The sequence below is a fragment of the Taudactylus pleione genome, unplaced genomic scaffold (genome assembly GCF_031769625.1).
Source record: "Taudactylus pleione unplaced genomic scaffold, aTauple2 ptg000248l, whole genome shotgun sequence".
In the NCBI taxonomy this organism is placed as follows: domain Eukaryota; kingdom Metazoa; phylum Chordata; class Amphibia; order Anura; family Myobatrachidae; genus Taudactylus; species Taudactylus pleione.
Window position 1 is genome coordinate 4,781,418 of NW_028284650.1, and position 27,946 is coordinate 4,809,363.

At 40.9% G+C, this 27,946-nt stretch overlaps 1 pseudogene; it reads right to left on the reverse strand.

Annotated features, from left to right (window-relative positions):
• Window positions 1-16,341: 16,341 nt before the first annotated feature.
• On the reverse strand, window positions 16,342-16,460 carry LOC148516554 (5S ribosomal RNA; annotated as a pseudogene).
• Between the last annotated feature and the right edge of the window lie 11,486 nt (window positions 16,461-27,946).

Below are 27,946 nucleotides of genomic sequence, written 5' to 3' on the forward strand. Positions count from 1 at the left end.
GAATGTGTCTCAAGGCCCCTCTTAATATTTTGTATATGTTCCCCTAGTCTAATTTTGAGGGGTCAAGAGGTTCTTCCAATGTAAACTTTATCACATATGCAACGTATTGCATACACCACATTTTTGGTGTTGCAAGTGATATATTCCCTAATTTTTATCTCCTTTCCATTTATATTGATCAATTCAATTTTATTAATACCACTACTCTTAACATTTTTGCATCCAATGCAGTTCTCACAGCGGTAAAAACCTATTGAAGTGATATGTGATAATATCGGTGGTGATGGAAGAACACTGGACACAAGTTTTGATTTAAGATTAGGTGCTCGTCTATAGATATGTTGTGGTCTCTCAGGTAAAATAGAACCAAGGATTGGTTCATGTTTAAGTAAAGACCAATCTTTCAAAAAAACTTTCTCAATTGACCTATGTTCACTGGTAAATTCAGTTATGAATGCAAAATCAAAATTATTTTTTTCCTTGTGATACTTCATCTTAGAAAGCAATTCCTGATGGTCTATTGCTCTTATTGAATTAATATAATTATCTATCTTAATTCTATTGTATCCACAAGCTTTAAATTTGTTTCCCATATTAACCACCTGTTCAGCAAACACACTATCATTAGTACAATTTCTTTTTAATCTTTTCAACTGTCCACCAGGTATGGAATTAATCCAATTGGAATGGTGACAGTTTGTCGCTGAGAGATATGTTCCATAGTCAGTTGGTTTGGTAAATGTTTTAGTATTAATTTTCCCCTCATCGACATATACAGTGATGTCGAGGAAGTTAATAACATTGTCTTGTATATCAAAAGTAAGTATAATATTTTTATTGTTGGTATTCAAAAGTTCATAGAACCTACTCAGACTATCTCTCCCTCCTCTTCATATAAAGAAAACATCATTGCTGTATCGTGCATAGGACACCAGGTTCGCTCCAAATGGGTTGTTACTTCAGATATGATTAAGCTCCCACAAACCCATAAACATTTTACGTAGCTTGGAGCGAACCTGGTGCCCATCGCAGTCCATTTTCTGAAGGAAAAAATATTTTTAAATAAAAAGAAATGATTAGATAATATAAACTCTATACCTTCAATAAGAAAATCTCTGAGATAAATTTGAAAGTCCCAAAAAATGGCGTGTTGCCTCCACACCATCATTGTATTCAATGATGGTGTAGAGGGAACTCACATCAGCTGTGATGAAAAGGAAGTCCTCCTCCCATACAATGGTGTCTAACAACACAAAAAAATCCCTGGTATCCTTAAGATGTGACTTATTTAGAGTTACCAGTGGCTGAAGGAAAAAATCTATAAAACTAGACAGATTAGATGTTATTGAATTAACGCCAGATATAATGGGTTTACCGGGAGGTTTATCTAAACTTTTGTGTACCTTAGGCAGGATATAGATAACTGGAATTGAAGGATCATCTATTACAATATATTTAGCCTATTTCCTAGATATATATTTTTTTGAACCAGCGTCTTGCTTTTGAATCACATACTTTTTTTGGTTGTTTATCTATTTGTACTGAAATTTTGTGAGATTTCACATGTTTGAATCATTGTATAGGCTGCTATTATTTTGCGCCATTCACTAGGGATTCTTTTCCATTGTTTCACTTTGTTACTTTTCTCACTATTTAGAATCTGATGTGAGGGCAGCATTTGTTTGTATTTTTACACATATTTTTGAGAATGTTTTTATTTAGGGATCAGCGACACAGTTATATTGAAATGGTTTTCAATGAAGGGTTTGATTGAGCGGAACTTATAGATGAAGATCTAGAGGGAATGATGGATAGATTGGAACATATGCAATCTAGAGAGAGTAAGATATGGTGGGAGGTGATAACTATGGAAATATATCTGACACATAATTTAATACCTCGAGGTTTGAAGATCTTTAAACAGTCCACTTTCTCCACATTGGGAGAGGAATTTAAAACACAGTGGGAAAGTATCCTGAAAAACTGTTCCCTCTCCCTCATGAATCTAATCATCCAGGAAAGGAAAAGAGAACTTAATAAATTAGATGAGGAAATTGAAATCCTTAAATCTTTAGTTCAACACTTCTCAAAATCAGTAGACTTTAGGGAACTATAGAATCTAGACTAAAAAAATCTGAGAGTTTTAATGCAGAAAAAAGTTACAAAATTTAATTGCGATAAAGAGGAATCTTTAAACCCTGCAATTGTAAATAAAAAAAGGGAACAATTGGTACCAGTAAATGCTAGACACTTATCTAAGGGTATAGTACACAGAGAGAACCAATATAACTTTAATTATTCAAGAGACTTTCAAGTGAAGAAATCCTTTAAAGGGAATCCTGTTTATGTGGGAGACCATAGATAAAAACCAATGAGGAAAGAGAGAACTCCATACAGAAATCCCAATAAAGATTGGAATTATGGTAGAAAAAATAGAGCAATACCCCCTGAATGGACTTTTTGAAATAGATATCATTCAGATGAAGATCTGAGAGGTACATGATTTCTTTGATCCTTGTTTTCCACTAAGAGACAGTGATGACTCTTTTACTCCCAATGAGGGAAGATCTAATTTTTTAGGGAGCGGAAGGAATGTAACACCTTTCCGGTAGGAGAACAATGTTATAAAAGATTAAAAAGGGGGGGAACCTAGAAAAAGAATTCCCAGAAATAGGAATAAAAGGATGAGAAAAACATCAATACTAAATTTTAACAAAATCAATACCTCCACAGCAGGATAATGAGATAGTAAAGAATGAGCCTTTGTGAAGATATTTAATTTAAGTTCACATATCCTCTCCCAGGAAGAATCTTCATTGTTACAGAGGGGTTTAAACTATGCTCCAACTAATCACATTGACCCTTTTAATGTTTATGTTGACATTCAAAAATTTATTCGGAAGTTAACAATAAAGTTTTTTGCAAACCAGGAAACTCCATGTCCGGATGAGGGGGAAGATTTAGAGGCGGAGGTGAGGACATTCACCCCGTTTCGGCCTAAATCTATTTTTTTCCCACAACATCTAAGGGGACTGTATATTGAAACTTTTACCTCATTGGTTCTGGAGGATCTTAATAAAATAAAAAAAATAAAAAATTTCAATATGACAAATAAAGAGAGGAAGGCCCTAAGAGATTTACACAATAACAAAGAACTGGTTATAAAATCAGATGATAAGGGGGAGAATCATCCTTATGAACAGCACAGATTACGAAGGAGAGATTATGAGACAGCTACAGGATATTAAAACATATAGAAAGCTGAGGGGAGATCCCTCGGAATGTGCCCAGTTAAAATTTCGGCAGATGATAGAGAAGGCGGCAAATAAAAAGATCATCACAGAGAAAGAGGCTAAATATATTGTAATAGATGATCCTTCAATTCCAGTTATCTATCTCCTGCCTAAGGTACACAAAAGTTTAGATAAACCTCACGGTAGACCCATTATATTGGGCATTAATTCAATAACATCTAATCTGTCTAGTTTTATAGATTTTTTCCTCCAGCCACTGGTAACTCTAAATAAGTCACATCTTAAGGATACCAGGGATTTTTTTGTGTTGTTAGACACCATTGTATGGGAGGAGGACTTCCTTTTCGTCACAGCTGATGTGAGTTCCCTCTACACCATCAATGAACACAATGATGGTGTGGAGGCAACACACCATTTTCTGGGACTTTCGAATTTATCTCAGAGTCTACAGGATTTTCTTATCGAAGGTATAGAGTTTACATTATCTAATAATTTCTTTTTATTTAAAAATATTTTTTTCCTTCAGAAAACAGGGACAGTGATGGGCACCAGGTTCGCTCCAAGCTACGCAAACTTGTTTATGGGTTTGTGGGAGCTTTATCATATCTGGAGTAACAACCCATTTGGAGCGAACCTGGTGTCCTATGCACGATACAACAATGATGTTTTCTTTATATCGAAAGGAGGGAGAGATAGTCTGAGTAGGCTCTGTAAACTTTCTAAGATGAAGTTTCAAAAGGAAAAGAATAATTTTGATTTTGCATTCATAACTGAATTTACCAGTAAACATAGGTCAATTGAGAAAGTTTTTTTGAAACATTGGTCTTTACTTAAACATGAACCAACCCTTGGGTCTATTTTACCTGAGAGACCACAACATATCTATAGACGAGCACCTAATCTTAAATCAAAACTTGTGTCCAGTGTTCTTCCATAACCACTGATATTATTGCATATCACTTCAATAGGTTTTTACCGCTGTGAGAACTGCATTGGATGCAAAAATGTTAAGAGTAGTGGTATTAGTAAAATTGAACTGATCAATATAAATGGAAAGGAGATAAAAATTAGGGAATTTATCACTTGCAACACCAAAAATGTGGTGTATGCAATACGTTGCATATGTGATAAATTTTACATTGGAAGAACCTCTTGACCCCTCAAAATTAGACTAGGGGAACATATATGAAATATTAAGAGGGGCCTTGAGACACATTCCCTTTCAGCTCACTTTAAACAATGCCACAATAGTGCAATTTCTGGTATAGCATGTGCCCTAAAAGCTGTCAAGGGGAATTTATGTCGCAAAGATTGTTCTAAAGCATTAGCCAGAACTGAAATGATATTGATTTTTGATTGCAAAACTCTTATACCAGAAGGTCTAAACAATGATTTCGAGTTCAAATGGTTTTTGTGATATTGTAGTATTTTTTATGTTTATAGAATTTTCTCTCTGTGTATACATTTTATACGAGTTGATATATTTCAATGCATGTTTTTCAGTTTTTATAGATCCCGCATTGTACTTCATGGATTTGTGAATGACCAAGTTAGTAGATTTCCCATTACAGAAAGAAAACCATATCGTTTACTATGGATGTTTATTAAACATCATTTTTTATGATTTTATGCATTATTTGTATATATCATTAGTATGTTCAAGTTGTATATATGGAGGATTGTTGTGTAATACAGTGTATGGGCATTGCTCCATCAGTTGTTATGGCCATTAATATATTTTCAGTTTTCCGGAGAGATTCATGCTTTAGAGCCGAACAGGCAGATAATTTTATTCCCTGGACCCGGAAGTTACGATTGCGTTCCATCTAGTGCTGCGGGATCCTACCTGAGTGGAGTGCAGCATCACTTTCGGTGGCCGATCCCTGTGAGTGCCCTTTCTATTGGAGGAACGACTGTGTTTGGACCATCTGATATGGGGACTGTAATCTCTACATCCATACACAATTTTTAGTCCCCTGATCTGGTGAGTGTTGCCACGATGTCATTTCCGGTCATTTAGATCCCGGAGCTAACTATCATTGTTTGTCCCTTATGGACATATTTTTCACGATCGGTGGATATAAATACCCACTGAGGATGATGTTCATCAAAATCATCTGATTTATATATTTATCCAATGTATATATGGCTCCAATCATCAGTTATTTATATGAGGGATCAAAACACTTCCTGCAACACATAAACGGTTGCCATGGTAACTTATGGAATTTGGGTATTGTTTTTGTTTTATTTCTATGCATTGTAACCATTGTATGATTCCCTGGATTTATTTACTATATTTGTATTTATGCATCTATGAAGTTTGATGTATGTTTTGTTTTAGTTTTATTAATTGTGGTTAATGACTGATGTCATTTCCTTGATGCCTAGGATTGGCTGTTCAGGGTTTAAATACCAGACTGTTCCACACTCTGGACATGTCTTGATAAAGGCCTATTACAGGCCAAAATGCGTTGACAGCACCACGAGTGTGAACAGCCTTTTTTGTCCTGTTACATCAGGCTTGCATCCATTTTTTATATATTTTCTAAATTTTTTATTTATTTTTTTCCCATTTTTATGGACTTGTATAACTTTTCCTGTGTCCTGGATGTATGATTGACTATTATTAGAAGTCATTATACATTTTATATGTTACTTATTGTTGCTACCCTATGTTATGGGTAACTTATCATAATAAAATCTAATTTTTTACTTACCTGGATTAAAAATTTATTTTTGGGGATTAACACTTCATGGAGAGAGTGGCTGTATATGGAAAATAAACAATTAAGAAATCTTTATACATTTGAAGCCATCTACATCTACCGTGAGTGGGGTACGCTCCTCAATTGTGGACGTTTTTAAAGATACCTTGATGTGTTTCAACCCTACACTTTTATAGTGAGTGGGGTACGCCATCTTTCCTCTTTTCTTTTCCTGGTTTGGGTCATATACTGTAGCTCTTTCAACACGGAGGTGATATTAAAGAAACCTTTTGATATATGAAAATTCACAATTGAGTGTGAGTTGGGGTACACCTGCACCCTATTGAATGAACTATCTTCCCTACAAAGAACTATATATACACTGCAAAAACTGTACTACACATATGTTTTTTGTCTTTTGTGTGTTTTTTATGACATACATGTATACTGGAGGATAAAGAAGGAAGAACTCCCCAGATTCCCACCACGGACACTTCTGTCTTTTAAGGAATGTAATATTTCCTATATATATATTTCTTTTGCACCAGCGCCTTGCTTTTGAGTCATATACTTTTTTTGCTTGTTTATCTTTTCTGATATTGCTGGTCTGAAATCTATTAGTGGTCAGGTGAATTATGAAATCTCATCTTGAAATATAAGCAGAAAACTCTACTCAACAAGAAAGGTAAAATTTTGATGCAGTCAGGTTTGTTTACGCTGCATCTCTGAAGGTGCGTATACACAATAACGATATTGTTCAGCAATAAGTCGTTCATGTCGTTCATTTTTATGCACCAATGAACAACCATTTTTATGACCAATGATGCAGGTTCCGCATGGACGATAACTATATCTATGGTCGTCCGTACATGCAGGCCAGCTTGGACAATTCCATCAAGATTTGCATGTTCAGAGATGTGGCAGGATGACTTCACTGAAAGATATCTATTATAGATATCTTTCAGTGTGTACAACAAATATAGTTTGTGTAAGTCAGGTAGTGGAAGCAGCTTTTGGCCATGATAAGAGGAAGGCTATTGTCATGGATAGGCATAGGACCAACAAATTCACCACGTATGTGTGTATTAATTTTACCCAAGTCCTGACAATTGTCATTTGTAAAGCCACAGTAAGTAGATGTAGGGACGTTAACTATCTATCTAGGAACCTCCTACCTGTTATTTCATTTGCAGCAAACTTATGTAAATTTTTTTACATTAGAAACTGGTGCCAAAAAAATAACAAGCAGTCCAGCATCAGCTAGCTCCCTTCTCTCAACTAGATCCCAGCACCTGCAATCTGTACCACCAACTCCTTTATTCTGAGTTTCCATAGTAATGATTGGAGGTAGTCCTGCATCCAATTTGTTAAGGCTAGGTGACTCCTTCCTTATCCGGGATTCCTCAGAAGAATCCTTCAGCGTTAGGCCTTCTGCTTGGTACTGGATCTTCATCCCAGAATGGGACAAAGACTAGTATTTAAATACAAAAAACTCACTGTGAAACTATCCTTTGCAAGGGGAAGCAAGTAGGACAGCTCTCACCCAGTTGTACAGCAGATCACTGATGCCATCACGGCTATGCTAGTATTAGAACTGCATCCAATATCCACCATTAATGCAATGGGTGTCACACAGTTAATTGAGGTCTTGTGTCCCTGGTACCGAGTTCCATCTTTGTTCCATTTTACCTGAAAAGTCATTCCTCAGCTGTATTAGAAATTAAAAAATTAATTATTGGCCTACAAAATGCCAATGTATCCACTGTCCCCCTAACCACATATATGTGAACAAGCGGTAGTGGGCAAACTAAAGATAACATTACTGTGACAGCCAACTAGGTGGGTATTTCATCTTTAGCAGAAGCAGCAGCAGCAGTATCTAACAAACAATGCCAGCTCATTCAGAGACAGGGTAATCTGTGTATCACCGGCTTCACTAATAGGCATACCGCTGACAACCTCTTAGAAAAACTAAGATATGTCATAGCAAAATGATTTACCCCACTTGGACTCTCCTCAGGATTTGTGACTTCTTACAATGCCACCAATATTGTGAGAGCATTACAGCTGGGTGAATTCACAGGTTTTGCTCACACAATCAACTTGGTGGTACAGGGAAATATTTGGGGACATTTTTGCCATTCAGCCACAGCATTCAGGAGATTGCAGCAGCTGCAAGAACAGTTAAATTTGCCCTGCCACCAGCTGAAGCAAGAGATGGTAACCAGGTGGAATTCCACTCTTTACATGCTTCAGCAGATAGTTTGACAGCAAAAAGCCTTCCACAGCTATACAACAAGCCATGACATTGGAAGAGGAGGGGGAGTGTCCCGTAGTCCAGTGTAGTGGAGAATGCTGTCTTGTGCAAGGTGCTCAAACCCTTTAAAGTAGCAGCCTGTGAAGTGAGTTCAGACACTGCTAGCTTGAATCAGGTGTTTCCCCTAATTAGGCTTTTGTTAAATCAGCTCGAGAAATTGAAGGAGATTAACAAAGCAATTCTGCAAAGTATGTCGGACTTGTAGATCAAGTCCTTTGTTCACTTCACCAGGATCCAAGGTTGTTAAGCCCGTGGATGCCTACATGGACAGAAAAGGACATGATCCACACATAGAAGGAGGTGAGTGTCAAATTTTTTTTACAGGTACACCCATTGGATTACTACTTGGAGAAGGGGACCAACCAGCAGACAGCAGGTAAGTATGTATGAGTGTGGTAGGTGTGTAATAAAATTGTAATTTTTATGATGTGTGTGTCTTGTGTTATTTTCACAATTTTTTTACAGTGGGGTACGGTGGCTAGCTGCCTGCTGGTACTTGTAGTTCCACAAGTGCCAAAGGGCAGGCATGCTGACACTTATAAAACCAATAGTTACTATATTTTTTCAACACTATTACCCCCGTACCCACAGCCCTGGGGTGCGAGGAAGAGCTCCGGGCTTCAGCCTAACCCTGAGGTGCTTGAGGGGGATCCCTTTATAGGCGGGTCCCCAACTCCCCTGAGATCCTCGGCTTGGGCTGACCGGCTTGGGGTGATAATGCTTTGGCTGTTGAGACCCAGTGAAAGGGTCCCCTGTCTGTGGCATTACACCCCAGCCAGATTGAAGTCCAGTGCTGGTTTTAAAAATAGGGGGACCCTATGCAATTTTTCCCCCCTACTTTTAAAACCCGGAAAGGCTCAACAGCTCAGTGCTGGTTATTAAAATACGGGGTAACCCTACTCATTTTTTCTCCTGTATTTTTAGGAACCAGAACTAGGTGAGCAGCCCGGGACTGGTTATATTTTTTGGGGGGACCCTACATCATTTTTATTTAATATTAACCATTTAGATAGTGTTTACATGCAGAAACATATACAAATCACACTGATCGGTGTATGTTTCTGCCAAATTCGCAGATCAGGAGGTGGTCTATTTTTAACTTCAATTTAGCTGTGATTCTGCTACAATTGAGATTGTAATCTCGAATCTTAGTAAATTCCCAAGTTGTATCTTTTTTATTAAAAGTTCTTCAGAATTTTACCGATGGTGAGTTTATTTGAGTTGGCAATCTCACCAAAATTATCAGTGAAAAGAGGGAAATCTCACCCGAGGTTGCCTTTAGTAAATTTGTGAGTTGAAAAAAATGCCTACACTCACCTGAGATTGCAATCTCGTACCAACATGAATCTTAGTAAATTTATCCCTAAAGGGGGTATTCACTTAGCAATTTAACCAAGCAATTGCACGATAATGGCATCATTACTGTGGAATCTCTTGCAAATTGCGCATGCATCGTGCATACATTGGGCATGCTTTGCTCGGAAGCGACCAGCTATGCACGTGCACGTCAGGTTCAGCATGTGCGGGGATGAGGGATGTGCCTGGACTGAATGAGTGAACATTCAGTCTAGGCACATCACTAAATATACAGACGAGAGCACAATTGCAATGTCATAATCGTGCTTTTGTTTGTATATCTATTAGTGGATACCCGCCTTAAGAGTGATGGGTGGTGGGCACAATGACCATTCACACCTGCCGGGTAGACCCCAGTTTACCCTATTCCTAACCCTAGATTCTAAAATCTCTACACGTGTAGCTGCACCAATTAGCAATGGAGGTTGACAGCACATAGCCTGCCAAATGCCACTACACATATACCCAACTAAAGCTATCCTGGGACCTTATATCCCATTCAACTTCAGGTTTACTTATAGAATTTCAGTATATTCAATTGGGTCGGCCTCCTTATTAAGTCCACATATTAAACAAGAATTGAGTCCATCATGTCATGGTGACTTGCACTTCTGACAATGCATGTTCATAGTCTTGCGATCTGGTTTGCCGGTCATCATCAGTCCAATCATAACATTTGGCTGTTTTTATTGTTTGCCCTTAAAAGAACAACAATCAAGTGTAAGTATTTTCTTAATCAGCCATATAGCAAACTTAATAACAATAAAAACAATAAAGAGACCCTTGAACCAATTAGCTGGATTCAACCATGAAAACCATCCTGAAAACCATTCATTATCATTGCTATCAATAGGTTCTCTTATTTTTTACTGAGGTTAATTTTAGCTTTCTGATATCATCCATGTATTCATTTATAACAGTCTCTGGGTCATCAGTGGGCTCCAAATTGAGTGTATAGCATAGTGCAATACCCTCCAGCTTGGGCCATCAGATAATCAAGAATCATACGGTGCTGGACCAGTTCCCTCTTTATTATTTTTAACTCCATGCTCATATATCTAAATGTGTTGTCATAGATATCTGTGATATTATCTATGAGATTGCCATATGAGGTGGTAATTGTTGTTAATTCCTCTTGTGGGACCTGTACCATATACTGTATCACCTCTTCACTGTGGCATGAGTGTCTTGGATGAGAACCCTTGTAATTCTCTTTTGTGTCTATAATAAAGAGGATCATCGCTCATAATCAGTTGTTTCATAACATTAAGTGGTGCTATGTGTGTATCAGGCTTCAATCTTTCCAGTGTACAATTGCCATGCACATCATATGGAAGCCATTTCTAAGCTTCCTTGTCACATAAAAAAATCCATACAAAATATCTTAGTGACAGTGGATGTAGACAGGGTAGTTAGAAACGCAGCCGAAAATCGAGTGAAGATAACAATAGTGTTCCTGCCCCAAGTATCCCCCAGATTTTGAATCATTTCAAGTACTTGTTCCCCAAGTCAACCAGTCTTATTCATTACACAAAAACAAACTTTGGGGGGAGGGGGCATATAATTGCTAGAAAATGTGATTGGTTCTGACATGGCCAATAGGCATCATTTGCTACTTTCATTTACATTGTTTGTATTTCCTTCAAAGTGAGGAGTGCTGCAACCCAAGGAAATACTGTTATGCTACATGGGGCTTTGGTACAGCAATTATTCAATTCACCCCTTAATTTGGCACCATTAGAGGTATGTAACACAAACATGAGTTAGTCTCCTCATGGCGGGGTTTGATATGCTCCAGTCCAGCTCTTGTCTGATGCCCTGCTGCAATGTACGGAGATACACTTAGCTACGTCTGTTAGGTTTTCACATGGCCTTACCTGTGCAGTCACTGTGGATCTGCATTCATGCTTAAGAATACTGGTGTGATTAAGAAGAATTATTGGTGTCTGTGAATCTACAAATAGTAACCATACCAGTAGTATGGTTGGAACACATAATAATGACCAACACATAATACATCCCACAGGTCCTTGTCTGGCTTAGGGCCTATGAGATTATATCTATTTATGAGTTTGGACACTAGTTTGGACCTTATTAACTTTCTTGCAACAGTAAGCGTGGATCCAGGTGTCAGGGCCTGCGACCTTGACAGAGGTGGCTGTGGTCAGTAGAATATGGTTTGGACCCTTGAATCTTGGACTGAGTCCTTTCCTTTAGTGTATCTTTATCACTACCCAGTCTCCTGGGACAACTCATGGGTACATTCAAGGGAATTGGGCTCTGTAATAGAGGCAAACACTTGGTGGTGCATTTTGGTTAGTTCATTGTGCAAATTTATAACATATTGCATCAAATCGCCATGCTCATTTTGCAAATGCTGTGGAAAATAACAACCTGTTCTAGCTGGAGACCCAAACAAAAATCTTTAAGAGGGTAAGTTTATGCTTCCCACTGGGCTACACCTGACTGAAAACAGTGCCAAGGATAAACATTCTAACCAGCTCCTTTGCATTTTAGCCATTTGTTACTGCAATTTAATTTTGAGTGTATTGTTCAGTCTTTCCTCTCTGCCACTGCTTTGGGGCCTATATATTGGGTATGTATGGTCCTATGTGATTCCCAGGTCTGCCAAGATGTGTTTTTAAAATGTCCCCAGTAAAATGTGTACCTCTATCACTCTCTATTACCTCAGGTATTTCATATCGGCATACAACTTCTTATAGTAATTTCTTTGCAACTATCTTTGTGTTTGTTGCCCTGCAAAGCCATGACCAATTTGAAAATAGATCTGTGTACACTAAAACATACATATCCAGTTACATAAATGTTCTGGGTAAAATCAATCTGTAATCTCTGGAAGGGATAACATGTCTGTGGGGTACTTTTTATGGTACAACTTTCCTGGATTGTGCAAAGCTCAGACTACACACCCTGCAACATAGATGTCCGCTGCATGCATAAAACCTGGTGCTACCCAATGCTGGTTTAGCACCCTTACCATAGCATCTCTTGACTGGTGAGTGTTTCCATGAAGTATATGGGCTAAGACTGTGAACAGTGCACGTGCAGACATAGACTGTGCTCAATCATTCATCCATCACCCTGATGTCGTGCACCTAGTTTTTTCCAAGTTTCTACTTATTTCTGTGGAGCCTGGGCTTTTTTATTTTTAAGGAGGTCCAGGTCCATTGTCTCATGTGTTATTGCCATCAGTATCAGATTATCAGGTAAGGGGTTTACTGCAGAAATTGATAGAAGATAGAACTGTGGTGCTTGATCCTAATTCTGGTTTCGTATCCCAATACAATTAGTATTTCACACTAGAATCCTTCTTATCAGAAGTGGCAGCTAGTCACCATTAGGTTAGGCGGTATAATCTAGGGATAAAGTAAAAAAGAAAGGACAAACGTCCACTAGTGTAGTATCTCGTGATACAATCAGATAAAATGGAGAACAATTGGCTAATGCCCATACCCTATGTACGCTTGCTATATAAGCATTTAATGCAGAATTCCATCGTCCAAACACAGTTCAGAGTGATGAAGCAGCCTCGGGGGACCCTCAGACTCCAGAACGCCCCACGTGTACCCTTGGACAACAACCTTATGAGTGAATGGTGTCCACAATGTGATGTAATTAGCATCCAGTTTTATTCATATAAAACTGTGAAACACAAATATTACATATGGTTTAAAATTAAAAAAGGTGGCTGGTCTTGCAGGGGGGACCCATATGCACACAGCAGGTAAGTAGTGGTAGTTGCAGCAGAGGGTCATCAATTACCTACGCATTTCACCAATATAGGCTTCCTGAGGGGTTTTACTGCGGCCTGTTTGGCGGCATGGTCTGCTTAAGGCATTCCCTTTTACCTCTGGAGTATTTTCTCTGGTGTGTGCTTTGACCTTAGTTACAGCTAAATTTTTAGGCAATTGAAACCAGCAAACAAGGATCTAATGCAATCTACATAATCTGAGTGCGGCTCACCCTCCCCCCCTACATAATAACATGATCTATCAACAAAAAGGTTTCATTATTCATGAAAAATTTAAAGTGGTGTATTTTTCTTCCTCTTTCTCATCATCACTACTTTCTATATCACTCCCTTCTCTTCTGTCACTTTTCCCTCTTTTGAACCAAGCGGCAATAGAATAGCTAGGTTCAAAATTGTACATCCTTTGATAGTGATATTAGATTAATACTACTCCAAACTTGGTAAATCTGGCAGCTAAGAGGTGTTTCTGTTGTCTGTGTTTATAACAGAGACAGACTGCGGAATATATTTAGTATATCTTTCTACTCTCTCTTTGTGATTTTGCTCTATGGCTCTCAAAATACTGAGAAGTGTGTTGGGTGCTAGGGTTGCAATCACTGGACTACTTTTATATACTTAAGGTGCCCACACCAGGGCCGGATTATAGGAGGGGCGAACGGTGCGATCGTCCATGGGCCCCCACACCTTGGGGGCCCCCACACTGAGGAAACTAATGACTGTAACCTGGCCACCCACCCTGGCTGGGTACCGGTCCCGGCAGCATCATAGCAGTCCATGATGATTCACCCGACAGTGACTGTCTGTCTATGGAAGCCCCGCCCCCTTGTTGACAATGCCGCGATTCGCGGGTGCACGGATATGGGGCGGGGCTTAATGCAGAGAAGTGCCTGCCCCATCAGGAGGCTGATGGGTTGCCTGCTGCAGCTGCAAGAGGTTAGTGTGTGCGCTCCCTTCCTCCATCTCTCTCTCCCCCTCTGTCCCCTCCTCCTTCTCTCTCCCTTCCTGTCTCTCCCTCTCTCCCCATCCCTCTCTGTATAACTCCCTCCCCCTCTCTCCTTCCTTCCCCCCTCCCTTTCTCTTAATTTTCTGTCCCCTTACTCCCTCTCTGTCTCTCTCTCTTCCTTCTCTCTCCCTGTTCCTTCCCCCCCACTCTCTATCTATACTGTATATCTATCTAAATCTCTATCTTTATCTATAAATATGTTTTTTTATATATATATATATATATATATATATATATATTAGTATGTATGAGAAATTATAGCGCCAAAGAGAAATGAGATTCCTTTAATTAAAGTTAAAACCCGTTATTCAGGTGATAAGTTTTTTTCCAACAAAGCACTCCCCATAGGTGTGGGTGTCAGCTTATCAGTAAAAATATTAACAATGGTGATTTGTTAAAAGAAAAGTATATAAATAATAAAACTGATGTAAAGCGCACTGTGCTAAGTAAACACAACCAAAGTGTAAATGATAAACTGAGCAATATCAATACATAAACGTAATGTGCAATTATCGCAATATAAAGTGTATAACGTGCATATAGAATAAAGTGAAAATCAAGTTCTTATAATCATGAAAACTATATATAAATTTAATTTAAAAAAAACTCTGAATATACAAGGCAACAACATACAATAGAAATAAAAATGCCACTGGCAGATGTTAAAAAACAGTTAGCATAAGAGAATAAAAAGGGGGGTAGAGAGGAAATAAATAGGGAATGGCTTATCTGGATATTAAAGGTAAGTTCATGGAAGGCAGAATCAGGAGTCTCCAACGCGTTTCGTCCGATTGTTGGACTTCTTCAAGGGATGTGTAACTCCTGTGGAGTATCTGGTATAAATACCCACATGCTGGGACTAGCTGAGCAGAGATTTCCGATTGGAAGTGACCTCACTTCCGGTTTATGTTAATTAGATATTCGTTATATTATATAAGACCAATAACTAACCATATAGTTGTAATATTGCTGGATAGCAGAATCGCTCTTACAAAGAGTAGATTCTGTTTATGTCCATAATGTTTTATAATATTTCCCGGGCATCACGTGGTATTAGCCCGTCTCTTCATTTCCTGTGAGCTTACTTCCGCCCACACGAGCGCTGTTTTCGAGATCTGATGAGGTATTTCCGCCCTTATGTCTTGGTCAGCTGGCCTGGAGGTCAGGTGTCTCGATATCCCCTTCCGGTATGTTGGTGGCCATCTTGGTACTCATTTTACAAGCGGCGGACATCTTGGTGCTCATGTGAGGCTACGGACTCCATCTTGACATTAAATGAAAATAGCACTACAACGGAGGCCATCTTAGTACTCAAATTGAGCAACGGTGTCCATCTTGCTTTTCAAAAGTGATCAACATTGGCCATCTTGGTACTCCTATTTCTTATCATTAACGATGGTCCAAATGATTCAAAGTTTAGCAGTCAGGTGTCTTTAAGTGTCCATCTTGGTACTCTCATGGTACTGTATAGAACTTCCTTATGGTTGTTATACCCAGACCTATGGAAATCAATATGTTAAAAACATCTGTTTTGAGTTTCATATATAGTTGCTCCTAAATATATATAATATATATAATATATATATAATATCCACATATATAAATATAACTAGTCTAATAAAAGTGAAATATATTACGATAGACTCATGAAATGATATGATGAACTAATTAAAAAGGGGATCTATTAGGAAGGAATAATTAAATATTTAAATATGGGCAGGACTCAGTCTTCTTAAAGGGCAAGCCATCTTTATTAAAGTTCATTGCAGAAAATCATAATTCCTTCTTCAATTTCCAATAGATAATTCTTCTTATATTATTATTCTCTTTATGGTCGATCTTTTCTTTAATGGAGTTCAGCATTCTTCTGCTACAGGCTCATGAGACAAGTAATGTGAAATGATGGTGCAAAATATTGTGAGTCCTATAACATACTACAGTTCCTGGTCTTCCCTGATGGTCTCCCACCCAGGTACTAGCCAGGCCCATCACTGCTTAGCTTCCAAGATCTGACAAGATTGGGTGCTTATAATGAGGTATGACTGTAGAAAAATACATAAAGGATACACTAGCTACCATCAGTACATATCTACAAGAATGGTGCTATCTCGTAGCTGTCATTGAAGCCTCGCGGGGTCATTGTGTCCAATTCGAAGATCCAATACATTTCTCTTTTGGATAGCAGGTTAGCCAGGTCTCCGCCTCTTTCTCCCAATTGTACATGTTCAATGGATTTGAATGTTAAATCTTCCGGATTAGAATTATGGTATTGTGTAAAATGATGAGATACCAAATGTCCTTCAACCTTGTTCTTTATGTTTCGAATATGTTCTTGTATCCGAAGCTTGACCGGTCGCTTGGTTTTGCCCATGTATTTGGTTCCACAGGTGCATTCCAGCAGATATATGACCGATGTATTATTATTATATAATCTCAATTTATATATCTATCCTATCTATCTATATATATCTCCCCACCCTAAATCCTGCGTTTTACCCTGGCAGTGGCCATTTTTTTTATGGGGCCCCCACAACTTAGTTGCCCCAGCGCTCCCACAATCCTTAATCCAGCCGTGGCCCACACACATAGCGATTTTTCATCCAATTTGGCCGATTTCGACGAATCGCGCAGAGGAATCTTGTAAAATAAGGGCAAATCGTGAATTTCTACACATGATCACGACGCAGATGTGTGTCCCCGCTCATCATACCTCGCAACTTCTGATCTGCCGTGCTGTAGGCCAGATTTGCCAATCCGGGACATGATGGGTGTTGATCGTGAGGGTTTTTTTTACTCAGGATGAATCGTACAATTCATCGTACAATGCGAAATTTGACTGACAGAAGCCTGTACATGCCCCTCCACCATCTTGTGCAGCATCGTGTATGAAAGAGAAGGAAGCACAGTCAGGAGCCTGCACACTGAAGTGTATTTTATTGAAGGTTGGTGAGTATTTGTACTGTATAAATGCAACCATACTGACCACAAATGTGTGCCCCCCACTGCCCACCAATGTGTGCCCCCACCTAGAAATGCATGACCAAGCCACCGCCCCTTAAGAATGAGGCGGGCGGTGGCTGGGTCATGCATTTAGCTCCCACTGCCCACCAATGTGTGCCATCCACTTAGAAATGCATGACCCAGCCACCGACCGCCGGAATGAGTAGGGCGGTGGCTGGGTCATGCATTTAGCTTCCACTGCCCACCAATGTGTGCCACCCACCTGCCCACTAACTGCCCACCAATGTCATGGGGCCACCAAATAATTAATTAGAAAACACTTCAAAATTTTGCAAAAATTAATAAACAAATAGATTACAATAAGATAAACAAATACAATACAACAAGATTAACAATCATATTTAAATAACAAAATATTTGCAAAAACATGTTTAAAAAAAAACAATACATTACATTTAAAAACACATAATTCCTTGTAAAACAGGGGTCTTCAACCTTTGGCCCTCCAGCTGCTGTGGAACTACACATCCCAGCATGTCCTGCAACCGTTTGGAAGCAACAGCATGCTGAAACTGTGCCAGGGCATCCTGGGATCTGTAGTTCCAAAACAGCTAGATTGACAAAGGTTGAATACCCATGCTGTAAAAGAAAGAAAAAACATTAAAATATCAAAAAATAAACACATGACATTTGTGTAAAAGAAAACACGATTACAATACCATACCAAACATTAAAAACCTGTAAAAAATAAAATATTAAAACATTAAAAAATGTAACCATAACAACATAAAATATAACAAAACTATATACACTAATATTTATATGTCCTTTTTTTTTCTTCTTCCTAGAAATGTCCATGGATAGTGAGCATGAGTTAGTGACTGGATTCATAGAAATCCTGCAGTCTAGAGTTTCTGTGGCATATAAATTGTCACCAATACCATAACAAGTTTCACAAATTGGCCGCTTTACAGCTGTTGTTACAGTATACGAAAGGTTCATTGCCGATGCAGACCTCAAAACTGTCCGGCACAAGATTCAAACCTCTGGACAGTGTACATTAAAGAGAAGAAGAAAGTCGATGACTACAAAAGATCCGACGCAGGCACCGATGATGTGTATGAACCATCGCTGTGGTACTACAAACAGATGTCCTTCATAAGCGATCAGGAGCCACAACGGCAGTCTCTGGTGTTGATGGCTGAGAGAAAGGGAGAAGAGGAGGGTGCAAAAGTGACTGGACCATCTGCTGAAGTCTTGGTAAATAGTGACACAGTTAATAAACCGAAACCTTATTGTTTTTGTAGTTCAATCCCAAATGTCCAATATAGTCAGTTAGTTCACAGACATTCCTCCTGCCATGGCACCGCACCTGGCCCATTGAAATAGGCCATGTACTCCTCCCTCACTTCTTTGGCACGTGTGGTCGATGTTGTTGTAATTGGTGGTGCAGACACAGATGTCAAATGTAATGAGGTTCGTATAGAAAATACAATTAAATGCGCTCTATACCCCTATTAGAGATTATGTATTATACCAAATGTCAGTGTGTGTAATCCTGGCAAAATGTAGGTCACTCGGTGACTGTGTATTTTCTATATGAACCTCATTACTTCCTAATTCTAGAAGGTCAGACACCCTTCTATAAGTGTAGCCTACCCCACACATCTAGTCAGAGTCCAGTGCGCATTATTTCTTCCTTTTTGTACAGATGTCAAATGGCCAATGTCCTCCGGAGGTCCTACATCTGCTGGTCTAGCTGGGACTGGTCCTCGGGTATTTTTACTTCACAGAAAGTTATGCATCACACAGCACGCCATCACGACCCAGTCTATCTTCTCCACATGTAGGTTGATGGTGGTGTGGAAAATGCGGAAGCGGTTGCTCAGTATTCCATATGCATTTTCCACAAAGTGCCATGCCATGGAAAGATGGTAGTTGTAGTTCCTCTTCTATCTGGTTAGGCCTCTCTGTGCAAATGGTTTCATCACATGTTCATGTAATGCAAAAGCCTCGCCTGCAACAAAAACATAATTTAGGCCGTGCTTTGTCTGGTCCAGTGAGGGCAAGTTAAGGGTTTTGTTGGTGAGTCTCTGGTAGAAAGCAGTCTGTTTGAAGGACCTACCATCTGAAGCATGGCCATTCTTGCCGTCATCCACAAACAGAAATTCATAGTTGGCATTCACCACTGCCATGAGAACGATGCTGAAGAATCCTTTGTAGTTGTAGTAATATGATCCGGTGTTGGTAGGTGGGTTGATGTGGATGTGTTTTCCATCGATGGCTCCTCCGCAGTTAGGGAAATTCCAATGTTGTTCAAACTGTTCAGCGATGCTCTTCCACTCCTCCACAGTTAAAACATGATTATAATATTTTTTTTTATTTGTTTTCTATATAGTCTCCCACCCAAGACCCTGATTTGGCCTCCACACCAGACCTCAGTCTGCTCGGGGACAGTGATGTGGAGAATACCTCCCAATTGGCAACACCCATTGCACCCGACCCTCATCCTCTTCCCTACCACCACGAAAAAAAAAAAAACAGGGTAAAAAGGAGATTCATACTGAACGGGAGGACATCTTTCTAAAGAATGCAGAACGCCTCCTTCAAAAAACTCCAGATGCTATAGACGACTTTACGGCACATGTAAACAGTAGTATGAGGAATATGGATGAGGATACAAAGAAAGATGACCTCAGGCTAAATTATGACCTATTGAGTAGGTGTATGAGCAAAAACCTACACAACTCCACTTATATAGCTGACCCAATGCTATATTCCCCTGCCCCAAACACCGATGTCAGCCCCCCCAACCCAGTTAGAGATTACTCCCCCACCCAGCACCCCAAGCACAAGTACTACCATGTTTAATGCTCTGCTGGATGCAGCGGATGATTTGCCCCGTTATACACACGTCATTTATTTATTTATTTATCTTGCTTTTACTATCACCAAATTTTATGACTCCCAATAGGTGCTGCCTGTATGGTATAGGGTGGTGATGACGCTGTTTGGACAAGGTCACTACACACATGGCACAAATACACAGTGCTGGAAGCCGGGGCCACAATGTGTACTTGTGCCATGTGCATATTGGCCTGTTCAAACTGGCGTCTGACCTACCCTGTAACATACAGCAGGCTACCTATTGGGATTGATAAAATTTGGTAATAATGCTGTTTTGTAAAAATGTTATTGCAATCTACATTGCATACAGTTCAGTGCCCAGTTTGGGTTGCCTACAGGTCAGTGCACATTTTGGTTAATGCGGCCTATTATTTGCTGTCTAGCTGACCCAATGCTATATTCCCCTGCCCCAAACACCGATGTCAGCCCCCCCAACCCAGTTAGAGATTACTCCCCCACCCAGCACCCCAAGCACAAGTACTACCATGTTTAATGCTCTGCTGGATGCAGCGGATGATTTGCCCCGTTATACACACATGTCATTTATTTATTTATTTATCTTGCTTTTACTATCACCAAATTTTATGACTCCCAATAGGTGCTGCCTGTATGGTATAGGGTGGTGATGACGCTGTTTGGACAAGGTCACTACACACATGGCACAAATACACAGTGCTGGAAGCCGGGGCCACAATGTGTACTTGTGCCATGTGCATATTGGCCTGTTCAAACTGGCGTCTGACCTACCCTGTAACATACAGCAGGCTACCTATTGGGATTGATAAAATTTGGTAATAATGCTGTTTTGTAAAAATGTTATTGCAATCTACATTGCATACAGTTCAGTGCCCAGTTTGGGTTGCCTACAGGTCAGTGCACATTTTGGTTAATGCGGCCTATTATTTGCTGTCTAATAATAATAATTAAAAAAACACTTTGTGAGGACATGGGGGTCATTCAGACCCAGTCATTAGCGCCGATGCGCTTGGACCGGGTCGATGGCCCCCCACAGAGCATGCGCGCGAAGGCGCCGGCTCCGTCGTGCGTATGCGTGAGACCCGCTACGACCAACAGCGCTGGTCGAAGCGGGTCTCGATCCAAAGGGGGCGAGCTGTCGATGTTGATTGACAGCTCGCCCCGTTTGGAAGGCAGGCCGGGGGGGTGGCAGCCCAAACGGAGGCGTTCCCATGGGAACGCCTACCGTTTGGGGGCTTCTGGCTCAGAGAGAGCCAGAAGCTCTCCGGGGCTTATGACAAGGGAGACCCTACCCTCTGACCATCGTGACCATCACCGGAGCGGTCGTTAGAGCTGTGGGTGTTAACCCACAGCCTAACGACCGCAACAGAGGCGGGCGGTCAGGATGCAAGTGGCCGCCCAGTTTCTGAGCGACCGCTTGCATCCTCCGACCGCCTCTGAATGAGGCCCATAGCGTGCAAGTGTTTTTTCACCCCAGTGGCTCTGTATTGTTCCAATGCTTTAAAAAACCTTTAATGCTATGTAGTGTTGTTTACACAAGATGGCTGCTATGCAGCACAGTTTTCTGCCTTATTGGCACAGTTAAAAAGTTAAATTTAAAACAATATTTAGAAAAAATAAAAACAATTTTTTTTTCTTTAAACCAGAAACAAATGTGTGGTGTGTTTTTCTTCTTACCTTGCAATACTGGTACTGCACAACTTTAGCGATTGCTTTGCAGGTCTCCGGAATGATGACGCCCAAGGACTGAGGTGAGATGAGTGTCCCAAAATTCAGGTCTTCAAATGACCTTCCTGTAGCTAGGTACCTCAGGGTAGCCAACAGCCTCTCTTCAGCAGGGATTGCCCTCCGCCACCTTTTATCTTGCCTCTGGATGTGGGGGGTCACCATAGTCAGCAACTCCTGGAAGGTGGCATCATCCATGCGCAGGCAGTTGCGATAGTCGTCCAGGTTATTGTCCTTGATCTCCATCAGCAGGACCATGTGAGAGCGGGTATCCCTTTGTAGCAGCCACTCCTTAGTCCAGCATGCTCTCATCCTTCTTTGCTGGGCCCTCTTCCTAATCTCCCGGACCCCAGCTTCGGCGACCAACACTCTATACTGATAGGGACGCATCAGTACAGAATTCAGGAACAGGATAGAATGCAGGTAGGTAACACTCACTTGCAGGTAGAATAAACTTTGTAAAAGGCAAGCCAAATACAAAGAGCACAGTAGCAATGTACAGGATTCAGCAGGAATACACCTAGCCTCACTAGTAGCAGAGCAGAAAGTGAGAGTTTAAAGGGCGCCTGCTTTTTATACTCCCTAGCTAGCCCCTCCCATTGTTATGACTATTTAAATTTCCCACCAATTGTCAAGAGCCTTTTTTTTTAACCCACAATTTGTTGTGCCCGATCTCACGATGCGTACAATCCAATAGATCGCGAGATCATAAAACTGATTGGGTGGAAATTTTCCAAAATCGTACACGATATTGGATCATAAGCACATCGCTATGTGTGTGGGCACCTTATCTCTCTCTCTCTCATATATATATATATATATATATATATATATATATAGATAGATAGATATAAGGACAAATGAGAGCCGGCAACATCCTAATGTCGTATGCAAAAATAAGACGGATTTAATCCATTATAAATAGTAAAAAACATCATCCAGCAGTATAATGCATATCCATTTAAAGGTCAGGGCATGTGGGGAGATCTGCGATAGTTAAAGAAATCGGCATAATGGACATGTCATAAAGTCCATGTAATGGCATAAATATACTCATCATGAGTCCATCCCCAAACATGTAGTGCCCGACAGCTGTTTCGGTGTTAGAATGACACCTTCATCATGAGCGTCATTCCAACACCGAAACAGCTGTCGGGCACTACATGTTTGGGGATGGACTCATGATGAGTATATTTATGCCATTACATGGACTTTATGACTTGTTCATTATGCCGATTTTTTTGAACTATCGCTGATCTCCCCACATGCCCTGACCTTTAAATGGATATGCATTATACTGCTGGATGATGTTTTTTACTATTTATAATGGATTGAATACGTCTTCTTTTTGCATTCGACATTAGGATGTTGCCGGCTCTCATTTGTCCTTATAAGCAACCCTTTATGTGCTGAGCACTCCGTTTGGTAACTATATATTAGTGTGTGCTTCTGGTCTCATGGAATATATATATATATATATATATATATATATCTCTGTGCTTTTCTGTAATGCACAACCATTAACATCTCAGCTTGTAAGTATATGTCTTTCAGTTGTTTCAAAAACATTAACTGCTAAGGTTTTGTCAGGAAATACATTGGAGTCTGAATTTCATTACCCTTCACAAAACCTATGTTAACTAATTCCCAGTCAGCTTGTCTGTTGTGGATGCATGTCCCTCATGCATTGCCATGTGTGATGGCTCATTGGATATCAGTGTCAGTGTTTTTTCCAACCACTGTTTTATCAGTAAAGCTGCACACACACACACACACACACACACAACGATTTAGTAAATGAACGATTTTAGTAAACGATTTTCGTTCATTTTTTCAAGGGAAAATGAATGAAAATCGTTTACTAAAATCGTTCATTTACTAAATGTAATGATCGATTTTTTTTAACTACAAACGATTTTTGCATATTCCCTTACTGAAAATCGTTGAGTTGGTCAGTCTGACTGAACTACAAACTACAAATGTGAATGCACATGAACGATAATAATTCATCTTTTTAACTCAGAAAGTGAATGATTTTTTCAATGATTAAACGATAAATGTTATCTATAATCATTCAAAAAATTGTTGTGTGTATGCACCTTTACTGATAACCTATATACATCAGCTGCAATGGATGCTTTCTCATCATAAACACTTTGTTCAGTTTTTTAGTTGTTATATTCTACAAGTACAGATTGGGATCCATGCCAAGTAAATGTGATTCCCTCATGGGGGCATTTTCCTGTCTCAGGGACATGGACTTTTGCTGCAATCCTTCCTGTCTCCTCTTATTCACTTATCTCTGGTCATTTGATAACCATACCAATACTTGGACAGTGTTGCCATTTTGAAAACATAACAAAACAGTATTAACTTTTCACTTTAAAATTATGATACGTCTGTCAAAATGAACCCCCCCAAAAAAACTACCACCTACCTTGGAACTCATTATCACCTTCACACCACCTGTAACTCATTATCAGATATCTGCAAATCCTTTCCACACTATGGTGGTCATTCAGAGTCGGTCGCAAGTGCTGAGCGCACGCAACCGACTCGATGTTGCCCCACTGGGCATGTGTACGATGGAGCCGGCTCCGTCGTGCACATGCGCGAGACACAGCTAGTGATGGAAGCTCAGTCGCTAGGGGTCTCGCAGCAGAGGGGGTGAGCTGTCAATGGTGAGTGACAGCTCGTCCCATTTGGGAGGCGGGCAGGGGGCGTACCTGCCCAAACTGAGGTGGTCCCGCCGGAACGCTTGCCATTTGGGGGTGGCCCCACTGACATCATTGCTGATGTCAGTGGGGAGCTGCCTGCTCGATCAGAGCAGGAAGCTCCCTGGGGCTTACGAGTGCCCAGACCCAACCTTTGGGTCTGGTCGTGAGCCCCGATGGTCGTGATGGTTTTGACCATCGCAACCATCAACCATGTCGGTCGCTAGAGCTGTGGGTTAAGCTTAGCGATCGACAAGGAGGCGGTCATTCAGGATGCAAGCATCCGCCCTGATTCAGTGTGACCGCTTGCAACTAACAACCGCCTCTGAATGAGGTCCTATATAGCCAAGACCATGGACTTTCACTTCTTTGTTTATACTATTACCCCCGCCGCAACTCACATAAACAGATTTGTAACTTTATACACACACCTTCCATAAAATATTTTAAAGATATTAAATATTAAAGTCCCAACCCCTAAATAATGACTTAATAACAAAAAAAAAACATTTATCTGACACAAACAAACTTAAACAATATTTCAATTGACAATGTTATAGGACAGGGCCTGATTCAGAGCCGGACGCTCTTTGAGAGCACTCGCTCTGAATCAGGGCGTCCCTGTTTTTTTTTAAAGACTGCCTCCTGGCACCTCGCTAAGCTGTGGGTGACCACCCACAGGTTTAGCGAGCGGCCAGGTGATGGTTGCGATGGTCACGACCATCGGGGCTTGCGACGAGACCCTTGTGGTAGGGTCTCGTTCCCGCAAGCCCCAGAGAGCTTTCAGCTCTAATAGAGCCGGAAGCTCACCATATCTGTGGGGCTGCCCCCAAACAGCAAGCATTCCTGTAAGGTGCCCTGTACCTAGAATCCACACCTTTTAAATAATTTCTCCACCCCTTCAAAACCCATCGCCATGTATCATGCACATTACATCCATGGTATCCCTCACAATACTGTGAGGTATATTGCAGGGCATTGTGAGGTTCTGGTTTTGTTGTGGACCCAGGGTGGTAATAGGAGCAGACACAGAAGCAGATTTAAAAATAAACGTGGAGTTTTTAATGAGTGGCTTAACAGACATGAAAGGGGCAAAACAGAAAGTCCAGGTTTAGCACTAAAGTGCACTTGGGAACTGTAGTGATGCAATGGGAAGAAGTCCAGGTAGTGATAACAGAAAGGCAGTCCAGTATTCCAGGTTTTGTGAAACTGAAATGAATTGCAGGCTGAAGTGAATTGCAGGCTGAAGTGAATAATGTCCAGAGGAAATGTAAGTGGAGGCAGGGTGCAGGGTAATAGCTGACACAGTTACTCAGGCAAGGGAGAGGCAATAGGAGGAGGCAGGGGATTCCAGCAGGGTGTGGAGCAGGTCAGGTAAAGCAGGCTTAGGCAGAGATCCAACAGGCAGGTGGACAAGCTCAGGAACTCTCTCTCTGCTTGCGCTGAGAAACACATTGCACTGGCAATGCAAGGAAGCTCTGAACTCTCCTAAATACCCAGTGCTAAGCCGTGACTGGTCACAGAGTGAGCATGTGACACGCCAGGATTGGCCGACTAGGTCACATGGCTGAAAGCAAGATGACGGCACCCATTCCGGAGCAGAACAGAAGCACCGCCAGGCCTACTCAGCACAAATTGACAATATGCCCAAACTGGTCCATGCACAGCCAATGCTCCCCACCAGGCACCACCACCAGATGCCCCCTACACAGCATCCTCACAGGTAACACCCACCGACCACCATGCCGAGAAACCCTGGTCGTGACAGGCATTACCTTTATCTGAATCTGATGGCTTGAAATGACAACAAAGATATTGGAACCACTGTAGATAGGGTCCCTGGGGTGTACTCCCTCCTTTTTGAGTGAAATAACAATGGTCTGTCTCTGTTATGAACCAAAGGATTAGTCAGGGAGAATTTGGTAGACTGTGACCTGTAGGATGTAACCACAGTGCGGCTTTAGAGCCGTGTAGCAACCTTGAGGGTTGGACCCTTGGCAAGTTGTGGCTAGTGAGCTTTTGGGCTGTGTAGCAGCCTTGAGGGCTGGTATGACTTGGCAAGATGTGGCAGCTGAAGATCTGTACAATAAAATCTCTGGCGTTGGTATGCCGGACAGCGCACTGAACATGCTGGATGGTGGCCTTTGCCGCTGGGTTGACACAAGCAGCTGATGCTATAATACGGCTTGTGCCACTGGGATGACACAAGCAGCTGATGCTGTAGTGTGGCCTGTGATGCCAGGTTGACTCAAGTAGCACACACTGGGCTGCGTTCTCTGGACATAGAGTACTGTCCATGCTGCCTGGATGACATGAATGGCAGAGGACAAATATGTGAACTGTGCTGCCAAGATGACACTAACAGCAGGTAGATGACAAGCAAACCGTGCTACCTGGATGACACAAATGGCAGAATAACACAATACAATAGATAGGAGAACTGGAGCTCGACTCGGTGACAGGAGACTAAGCCAGAACCAGAAACACGAATACTCTATCACCGGCATGTAGTGAAGGGCTGGCTGTAAATTTAACAGATACAGGGTCCAATCAGAGTAAGTTCTGCAAGCCTCCCTAAAGACAGACTAGTGTGCACCTGGCCTGTGCACAAAGACAAGACAATTAACTAGTGTGCAGCTGATACTGCACACAGACAGTAATTAATGAACACATGAGATCAGCACACAGACAGACAGGAATGACAGGCTATGAGCTAAACACAGATAAGGCAGGATTAAATGCAGTGTCCCAGTAGCAACAAAGACTGGGAACTGGAACAAATATGATCTACTAACTGCAGATCCTAACAGTCTCCTAACTTAATTAACAACACTGTAGATACATTCAGAGCAACTCATCCCATTTGCCTAGTACCTTGAACTTCATTACAGATTATACTGGACACAGGATAGACTTGTTTCCTGACTCAAGGTGCCTCATGTCGGTCACCGTAGAGAACTGCAAGAGACCTGAACAGAATCAGTGGGCGGTTTTATACACGTCACTTCTCAAACCTGATGAGACAGCGTCCATCAACCCAGGCTGAGGAATCAGGGGCGTCCCAGTAATGTGTTGTCTAGTCTTTACTCCTCAGTTACCAGGGATAGACACACACTTCTCCTGCAGACAAGGTTTCATTCAGACTAACAAAATTCTCACCTCTTTTATAGGCCTTATAACATAGAAAGTACATATAAGCAGAAAAGCAACCTATTGACTGAGACTTACGGAACTACTGACAGACGGATGTATG